We start from the raw sequence: 10,589 nt of genomic DNA, 5'->3' as shown, positions 1-10,589 counted from the left end.
TGGAGACAACCGATTCTAACTGTGAAAACAAGCACCAAGCACTCCAGCGCAGGGCAACTGGAGTGGATGATGCTGTGCAATGAGGCCTTCGATATACGAACCCGCACAAGTGAAAGTTTCTTGAGAAATGGGAGTCGAAGGGTTAGTACCAGATTGTCTGGTAGGTAGCATAGCGCAAAGGTGGCGGTGTGGAGAGAGGACGAAAACCGCGAGATGGACATTGGTGCTGAGGGCACAAGTTCATGGCGTTCGGTATGTGGTATGTGATTTCCAGGGGAATAGTAGAACTCAAGCGGCTGTAGTTCTGTGAATTCAGGGGATTTCAGCCAGGCGTCCACCGTGTAGGGCATGCTATGCTTGCTCAGGTAGCATGACGGGATGCAGAGGCTTTGAACGGAGCCCTGGTGGGAGGAGATGATGGCTCTGGGGATTTCAAAATCATTGAAGAGAGATAGCTGACGACAGTCGAGATTAAGGGGCACGGTGCGCCATAGAGGGCGCCACCGAATTCAGATGACTTGGGTGCGGCAGCAATCCTTGGTGGGGAGAAGCGAGATGATCTCCCCAAGAACGGCGTCCGGGAGATCGCTCATGCGGTCCACCCGAGATTCTACGGGTTCCTGGGATCCGGTGGGGGCGGGGTCGCCGCTTCTCCCCGCGCTGCCGGGTGCGGGATCTACAACAGGCGACGCCGCTAGCGGGAGCCTCATCTTCTTGGCGCTGGGGTCAGCCGACTCCATTATCCTCGAGGGCGTCGCGTCACGCTCGCGGATTTGAGCAGAGTAACGAATGACGAGCCTAGTTGTAGTGCGAGCGAAGAAGAAGGGGAGCTGGGGGTTTTCTGTAGGAGTGAGGAAGAAGGGGAGCCGGGGTTTTCTGTAGGAGTGAGGTGAGGAATTTGGGGGTACGAGTGGAGCGAGCTGACGTGAGGTGGGTGGGAGCGAGGAGGAAGAAGAGCACGCAGGGTTTTTGGGGGGGGGGGCGGTGTGCTGGGTGTGGGTAGCGCCTCTCATTCCGTAAATATATGGGCTTTTGAATTGATTTTACTATTTACTAGTGTGGATGGGCTGTTTTGTCTTGGGCCCAGAGAAACAATTACTACTAGTACAGTGGAGACACTCTACAGCTACCCAGAAAAACAATTACTACTAGTACAGTGGAGACACTCTACCGCTTCTGGCTCCTCCTAGGTCATTGAAACGTCTCCCTCTACTGAATGCCATTATACTTTTGTTCACCGACATGCGGGCCATGCAGCGCGCGGGCCCAAATGCCATCCACCAAATTAGAAGGCAGTATGCAGGCGGAGAGTCACCCCGGTCGTAGCGCGGCAGTAACGAGCCGTCGTATCACAAAACCCCACCTCCCCGCAGTCTAAGTTTGACGGATGAAGCAACCATCATTTCACTCTTCGCTGAATCCCCTTCTCCCTCACCGTCTTCAAGAAAGGCAACACTCGCATCTGCCACTGTTCTTCTCTTCGAACGAAGGGAAGGTAAGCGGATCCGTGATGTTGGTATATTTTCGTTCAGAGAAAAAAAGAACTTTTGCAAAGCAGTAACCGATCCTCACTCTCTTTTTTGTTTCATTGTCATTGCGATTGTGTTTTCCTTTCAGTGGTCTCCTAGTATTCGTCAGTTTCATGATGGACCAAGGAGAACCAGGCAAAGATCTGCCGATATTGGAGCAGACGCGGGAGGCTGATCCCCACGAGACAGAGAGCTCCAAGAAGATGGAGGAAACCACCGAGCTGACCCCAGATACGCTCACGGCCACTACTGAGATGGTCAACGCCTCGTTTGAGGTTACAGCCCCCGTGGCACTGCAGGAGCAGTTTTCCCCCTTCGAGGATGTGTCCCCCCCCCCCCCCGCTGAGCTGCCCAAGGTGATTTCCTTCTTTGCTGATCTCGATTGTGGTTTTTCATCTAAGTATGTGGTGATTTTTTTTAGAAAAGGAAGTATGTGGTGATTAATAATGCAAAATTTTATTAGCTTCGATGCCATGCTATACATAGTGGTTTAAATAACTTGTGTTTCTTATACTGAAAAGTAATTCAGAATTTGTTTCTGTTTCAATTAGAGCCCTGATGCAGACAAGGATTGTGTGGTTGTACATGTCACTCGCTATGAGGCGGACGACCTGAATATACGCACTGGGAAAACAAAGTTCTTAGGCTGTTGGATCCTGGAAGCCATTTGCGGTTATACCAATGAAGAGTTGTATTCCAGCCTCACTGTTGTCAGGCATGTTGTCCAGGGTGTACTGAAGCACAAGAAGTTCAAAGCTACTCCTTCGTTTGTGATGCATATTGTTCTTGTCAAGATTACGCAGGAAGATGACGTGGCATGCCTCCACAAACAAGTTTATCAGTGGCAAGGCCACAAGGTTGTCTTCATGAAGGTTCACAGGATTGAGCTGCTGCGGGACGTCCTCGATGATGTTCATGGCAAGGTCCGTCTTGTGTCCAGCCCAAATTAGATCGAGGCATGAAATAGTTGCCCCAGCTAGTGTTTAATAGTAGTTTGGATTGTGTCTAATTATCTGAACCTTGCCTGTTATCGACCCCTCTGGGGATAGTACTCTGTTTGAATCCGTCTATGGGAACTGCTGCTACTTTTGTGTGCCCGTGAATCATGTGAGAAACCATCATAATTGTTGCCGAAACAGATGCGTCCTCACTAGTTTTTTCATGAATATGGCATGGTAAGACATAAGTTGTCACGGTTTATCATACGAGCAGTGTGTGTTTTGATGAAATAGAGCACTCGTTCGAGAACCGTGCACTGACGTATACATAAGTACTTGTGAACACTGTTGGTGCTACCCCACTTGTAAGCAGTTGTGCAAAACACGGCACATTGGCTCAGCTCGCTTCAACACTAGGCTATCGACCAGCTAACAATCAACAATCTGCTGTCTGACATATAAGCAACTATGTATCTTGCTATAGTGGTTCATGCAGTTAATTGAGGCCACAATGTAATAAATTCCAAACGTTCACACGCTAGTCCAGCGCTCATGTGGAACACTCACATTAAACTCGTCTTCATAAAACTTGAAAAGCATAAGTTAAGAAATTTTATACATCTCAATGATTCATAGAACATAACAAACATATACTAGTTCACAGCAAAAGACAAAGTTGTGACAAGGTTTACAAACCAGGAAAAAACAAGCAAGGCTTCTCTGAGCAAAGGGCCTCCCGGCAGGCTTAAATTTCCTGGAGTTCACTCTGGTTTTTTCTTGTTGCCACCATCCAGGGTTAGGTTCTCTCATTCCAGAATAACCAATTATAATTGTGGTCTCAGCTGGAATGCTGAACTGAACCATGCAGTGTACTGACCAGCTGAAATGCTTGTGCATTCCACTAAATTTAAGCACCGCTATTTGCAGAAATAAGCAGACCACAATGCCTCTTGTCCGCGCACCTGTCCAAAAAACCGCCGTGCAGCCATGCCAGCTAGTCCTCGGTCCATGGATGAACTGGTAGAAAGTGCATTCCGGACTAGGATGCAGTCGTTTTCGCTCGTCCCTGCACTGCAATCAGGAAGTAAAACGTACGAATCAGCTTCTTTTAGATTGCATTGGTCACTCTACCTTAGTTACTACCAATGTAGGGATACCTTGAAGACGGGAGGTTAGACGACGGCAACGAGGGATAGCCATCTCATTTTGCGCAGTTGTACTAAAACTGAGGTGTGTGCTTTTGATTGCGCGGATAGAAACGATACGGAGACAGACATCCCGAAACGATATGGAGACAGACATCCCTGTTTGCGCAAATACGAAATACGGTTATTTAAATAGTGACAAATATTACTACTTTTCCCCGTTTCCTCTTAGAACCAAGTCCTAGATTCATGCTACAGCTTTCCCACTTTCTTCCCTGTTTGAACCAACGCTTTGAGTCGACTGTATGAACTTGCTTTACTTCTAATAATAGTAGAAGTCTAGGTGGCTTTGGAACAGCGGACGGAAGTAGAAAAGGATCCACACGAAGGGAGCTGGGGCAGTAGAGCAAGGCAGGTTTCGAAGGAATATATACCTGAGGGTCGTCGGCATGTGGCAAAGACGGCGTCGGGAGGCCGCATCTTGGCCACAATACCGCGGGGAGGAAGAAGGGGTCGGAGGCCCTCCCGAGCCGGCGCTCTCTCGGAGAGAACGACACGGCCGCCGATCGGGACGCGCGGGCAGCCGTTGGTCTCCTCCCTCGCCGCCGACGACAGCATGAACGATGCACCTAAACCCCTGCCTCGGTCGAGGTTGTCCGGTCGGATTTGTGACCAGCCGTGAGCTGAGAGAGAGTGTGGCCACCTATGTGTTGCTTAGATCTAGAGAGCATGAGAGAGTGAACGAGAGGAACCCTAGTAAAGCAAGCGCTAAGGCTCATGCTTTTATATATAGTGGAGTGATTTTGTTGTACCAGCTTCAAAAAATGCGCTCCTACGTGTACCCGTGAGTGGGTGTGAGAGAACTAGTGCGTGCGTGCACCGCTTCTCTTCGTGAGAGTACAATATACTATGCCCAAAGAACGTTCGCCGCAAGAGTAATAGTATAAGTGTGTGACGTGTGAGCTAAAATAAAATGTGCGCGCCGTCTTTTGTTTTTTGGAAGTTCTGAGGGTAGGGTGTGATGAGCACATATGTGCGTGACGTCTACCTGCAGATAGACGGTGGGTGCGACGTGCGAGTCTGCGAGAGGACTCGGGAGAGTCGTGACTCGTGAGGGTGCGTGTGCGTGAGAGAGAGGGGCACGTATCAATGCAATGCATGTGTCCGTAAATCATTATCCGACAAACGTTCGCCACAAGCCTTTTCCCGACGAACGCCGTAAGAACCGTTAGATCGGCATCCGACGTGCCAGTTTTGCCATGTCATTTAACAGAACAGCCACTCCTCCTACACACAAATCTTCCACGTGAGTGTTAGCAACTGTCGTATGCTCCCTCCGTTCCGAAATGCAGTGCATATAGCTTTATTGAAAATTCGAACCTCGCAAACTTTTACCGAGTTTTCGTGTACCAAATTGCACATGCAAAATACCATGTATATATCATTTCATTCATCTTCGAGAGGTAACTATAAAGATGGGTGAGTCTACAAAGAAAGACCATCGTATCCCCCGCAGCAATTTCAAGCATCCTTTAGTGTCGAGGAATATTATAGGAACTCTATATGATATGATTTTTATAGGATTTTTTCCTTTAGAGCCAATTGGTTCATAGGAATAGATTCATATACTCCACATTTCAAAGGAAATAAACATGATATCATTTCTATAGCTTTAGAGCCACTTGGTTCATATGAATGGATTCCTATACTCCCTTAATTTCAAAGGAAAATAAACATTAGCGTATATTCAATAGAAAAGTTCCTATGATATGAACCAAATTACATCTCTTTTCTAATCCCTCCTCATAGGAATTGGGATACATGTCATCTGTAGATTCAATAGAAAAGTTCCTATGATGTGAACCAAATGACATCTCTTTTCCAATCCCTACTCATAGGAATTGAGATGCTCCATGTCATCTCTTTCCCTACAACTTCCATGTATACATCTTCTATTCCTAAATAGATAGTACAACCCACTAGTAGCTTTTTTTCCAAAACATGCAACTATGGCACAAGAACTATATAGTGTGCCAATAACTATGAAAGATGGTCGCTGAATGAAGCTAACCCGACACTGCAGAGATAGGCAAATCCGAGCACTACTGGCCGTTGGATATCATCAACATTCCACCAGATCTGCCACATGTACAATTTAGAAGACTCCATGGTTGAACTTAAGCATAATGCACAAACCTCAAAACACAAGCACTTCTCCTTTGTTCTAGAATCTTCTGTATCATAATTGATTATTATTTTAAATGAATTGCCATTATTTGTTTTTTACTTTATGATTTACAATGCACAACCCCATGAATCTTAACATTTTTATAAAACTAATTGATTTTGAATGAGATGAACTATAAGAACTAAACGAACATCTACATCATGCATATATGACTCAAAGCTTTTCATGCTATAGTGTGTATTTATTCATAATTTCGTTTCGAAATCTCATGCGTTCAATACATGTGTACCTTACTAGTTTTGAGTAGAGTAGCAAATTTCACGCGGCCCCGGGTATATCAAAATGCAGGGCCCATGCATCATTGCCTTTCGGTCGAACCTACGTCCACAATTTTTTGTACGTACTATATCTCCACTGGTCCCCGAACCCAAAATGCTGCCTCGTTCCCGTAAAACCAAGCGGCCCACACATATTTAAGGGCTCGACTCGAACCCGTTTACTACGACGTGGCCCCGCACGCCGTAGTACTCCTACAAACCCTACCGCCGCACTCATCATCGGTTTTCTTCAAGAGGACGAGGGAGAAGCCGATTTGTAGTGGAGGCGCTTTCAAAAAAAGGATCTGTAGTGGAGACCCCTACCCTAGGGTGCCCTAAGTAGCTGCCGCACGCATCATTGTTTTCTCTTTTCTTTATGCTCTTGCGCCCTAGAGTGAAATGATGGTTGCTTCATCCGTCCAGCTTAATGCGGGAAAGGTGGGGCTTTGTGATTTGACCCCTCATCGCTCATTTTCTACTACTGCGGCGCTACGACCGGGGTGCCTCCAATTCCAACCGCTGCTCCGAACTGTAATTTGGTGCATCGCACGTGGAACAAGACGGTGGATGAGCCACATGTCGGCCAAAGGGGTCCTGTTAAGTGTGTCGCCATTTCGTGTGCGGACTGACCCTGCTTGAGTTGCTACGCCAACACGACAGGAGCAGCCTACCACTTGGTTTTGCTCCTTGGTGAATCCCGACTATATTGATCTAAAAAGATACGTGCTGAACTACCCTCTTCGTCTCGGTTTTTTTATTTTTAGGCGTCTCGATTTATAGGGCCTGCACGTAGTTCTAGGTCATCCATTTGACTAACTAAATATGAGTTACTATGTCACAAAAAATATATCATTGGATTCTTAAGCAGATGTAGTTGTATTTAAAAGTCGAGGGCGGGGCTTTTCCTGCGCGGTAGGCAGGGCAGTTCCACCTAGTCGGTTCGACAGAGATGCGAGAAGACGAGAGAGTAGGCTGTTACAAACGTAGGGTTGTGTGATTTGACAGCGAGTTACTGCTGGACAGGTGGGGCCCCGTTATTTGACTTGCCATTATCATTTTAACTACGGCGCTACGACCGCCGTGAGTCTCCCGATTCCTGACCACCTCCATACAGGTGCCTCTCCCAATGCTCCACCATGTAGTAGAGGCTGGCTCTTGCATGAGAGCCCACTTCTCCACTTTTTCCTTGCCTCTCTTTCCTCCACATATGCAAAAATGCCATGTAAAGCGCACTATTGTACTTACTTTTACTTGCTCCTACGGGTGCTTAAGCTTGCCACATAGGCATAAAGTCTGATGTGGCAAGTTAATCAAGAAGAGAGAGACTAGTTTGGTGACCCAAGGAAGAAACGGTGCTAAGCGCGTGTACCTAGGTGAAAAGACAATTTTGAGTCTATAGCTAATTAAATGAAGCAAACTTAGCAACACCATTTCATTGGAAGAGGTCACTCCTTGGCAAATGCAATAAATACTAGTACTCCCTGTGTCCCATAATATAAGAACATTTTTGGCACTACACTAGTGTCAAAAACGTTCTTATATTATGGGACGGAGGGAGTACGAAGAAAGAGATAGAGAGGGGTAAAAAAATACACTTATAGCCAACCTTATAGCCAACCTTGTTGTAGTATGAGTGACTAAGTGATGACTATGTATGACATGCCAACATCAGATAGCCTAACGCACCGTGTTAAATCTCCAAGGGCGCGACCGCGTGAGCGACGCGACGGTCGTGGTAGGCGCGACCATGATACGGGCTGCTGGCAGCCCTTGGATCTGAGATCAAACGGTCGCATGCTAAGTTGCTAAAAATTTGCAGAATAACCCTCCAGGATAGGATATTCACCCATAGGTCTATAATCACGCCATGCAACCGTTCGATCTCAGATCCAAGGGCTCTCGGAAGCCCGTATCATGGGAGAATGGAAAGCCACTACCCTGCCGTTCGCACGCTGGCAGTTCGCTCCTACTCGTCCCCGCACATCCTTCAATACTACGGCGGTTCGCTCCTAGTCGTCCCGTCCATTCAAATTACGTCAGTTCCACTAATCCTAACCCTCCTCCCAAATCCATGGCGTCCCAAATCTCCACGATCGGCGGTGAGTACAAGGTTAGAACCATCACCGGCGATGAGTTCGACGTCATCTACACCCGTTCTTCCGCGACGGTGAAAGGATGCCTTTCCCGCTTCAGACGCATGTTCGAAAACTCAGATGATGAGTGGGTCGCTGGGCTAGATGTTGAGTACATCACAGTCCTGGGACGAGAGAAGGATCTAAAGGACGAAGAGAGGAAGAAGCCCGCCGTGATCCAGGTTTGCGTACATAACGTTTGCTTGGTCTACAACATATGCCATGCCGACGTTGAGTGCCAGGATTTTAAGAACTTCTCAAGGACAAAACAGTGAAATTCATTACTGTAGACTTTAAGAACGACAAAGAAGTCCTGGGTCAGATAGGCCTCATTGTAGGCAACCCCTTCAACCTCCAGAAGAATCGGCTGGTGCCCTCTCGTCAGCCTTCAATGCTGACCCTGGGAGGAGCCATGGTTCATCCTTCGTACCGTAAACTGGAGAAACCTCATTACACATTTCATCGTCATGCATGGCAGCGGAATGTACTAGATATAGACCACATCCACTACGCTGCAATGGATGGCTACCTTTGTTTCAATATCTACAAGGGTTGGATGAAGAGCAACAGCCAAGTGTGCAGTTCAAGCAAAGAAGTATCGGCCAAGAGGAAGAGGGACAAGGACGAAGTCGAGGACATGGACGAGGACTCCGAGTAAGGTGGTAGTGTTGTTGCTCATGGTGGTTCTAAACTTCTAATGCAGTGTCTACCGGATTAGTTGCATAGTTTAATTTCATGTGTGCTTAGTTTAATTTGAGGGGTGTGTTGTGCTGAGCCCCCAGCAGAACTATGTTATGTTTGTTCTCGTTACTTTAACTCTTCAGTATGTACATACTACTAGTATTTCTTTAATAGAATTTAGCACCCCAATTAAGCACGTACTAGCTTTTTTAATAGTACTATATGCATAATTTGGCGACGAGCGCTCTCTATATGTACCACCTTTTTTAATTTCAATTTTTGCTCCATGGCGCAATCCATCGATAGTACTACTGTACAAAAGTATACATTTTTTAAAAGGCTAGAGCACTGTTCATCACATATATAGCCAGTTAAATTCTCAACCTAGAACGACGTGCATGCCATGTAGTAAACCGATACGGAGGAAGTATAGTAAAAATGAGGTGATTTTACAGAGCGATCGGCGGGGGAGCATGGCGTGTCATGCGGTCCCACGTGTCATGATGTACCAAGGCGATGCGCGTGTCCCTCTTGAGGCAGAAGCAATACTACGTGGTTTGAGATGATGGCGAACCGAAGTGTGAAATAATGGTTGCTTCGTCCGTCTGGGAAGGTGCGGCATTGTGATTTGACGTCTCATTGCTCATTACTACTACTGGGCCGGTACAAGTGGGGTGCGTCCCCCCTGCTGTTCTGCACTGTTATTTGGTGCTTGACACGTCGACCCGGTTGCTATATGTCCCACATGTCGGTGACAGGAAGTACAGAATTCATGAAAGGGAGCGTCGACGGAGGAGTATACTACAGAATTCATGAAAGGGAGCGACTTAGTTTTGGAAAAATCTGTTTTTACGGAGTACGTACCCACTAGGGTTTATAGGGCTCATCTAAAAAACATCGTTTTTCCATTTGATAAGTCTCAATTCTACTATACTAGTAATAGTACCATTACATGTTGGATTTCGAGGTGCGGTAGATCACCCGACGCAAGCAGTGTCAAGAGGAAACTAACCAATGCATGTACAAGTTCATGGAAATTTAGTGGTCATTCATGCATTCGTTCTAATTAATGCCTCGGTAAACATAACTTCTTGAGAAAAACGAGCGTACTAATTACTTGTGCAAACTACGAAATTAATTCGACCACTCACCGTCTACCTTGGTTGGAGAGATTTTGAAATTGAGCCATAAACTGGAAAGGAGGGAGTAGTAACTTTTGTCTCGATTACTATTTGTGGCCTTGTATAGATGCAAAATGTATTTTTTATAGTGGCCTTGTATAAGTAAATGGAGGGAGTACTAACCAAAGTACGTAGTAGGGACGAGGAGTAAACGGAGGGAGTAGTAAAAAATTCTCCTCGTGCTGCGAGCCACCGCGCGCGTGGGCGAGGGAGCGGGCGTAAAGACGTACAGTAGTACTACTACTACTACTACTACTCGTAAGCAAGCTTCACCTCATCCTGCGAGCCACCGCGCCCGTGGGCGGGGGAGACGGCGTACTAAGCAAGCTTCTCCTCGTTCTGCGAGTTGACGGGACACATCAAAAGTACTCCCGTGTATAGAGCCTTGCCTCTAAGGTAGGCCCCACATGGTTTGCCTCTTTTTTTAATTTAACATAACGCGTCAAGTCGCAATTTGTTTGTTCACTCGTGGTAGACG

Source organism: Aegilops tauschii, chromosome 6 (genome assembly GCF_002575655.3).
Source record: "Aegilops tauschii subsp. strangulata cultivar AL8/78 chromosome 6, Aet v6.0, whole genome shotgun sequence".
Lineage (NCBI taxonomy): Eukaryota > Viridiplantae > Streptophyta > Magnoliopsida > Poales > Poaceae > Aegilops > Aegilops tauschii.
The sequence above is the reverse complement of the archived record's forward strand: the minus strand, read 5'-3'. Positions refer to the sequence as shown.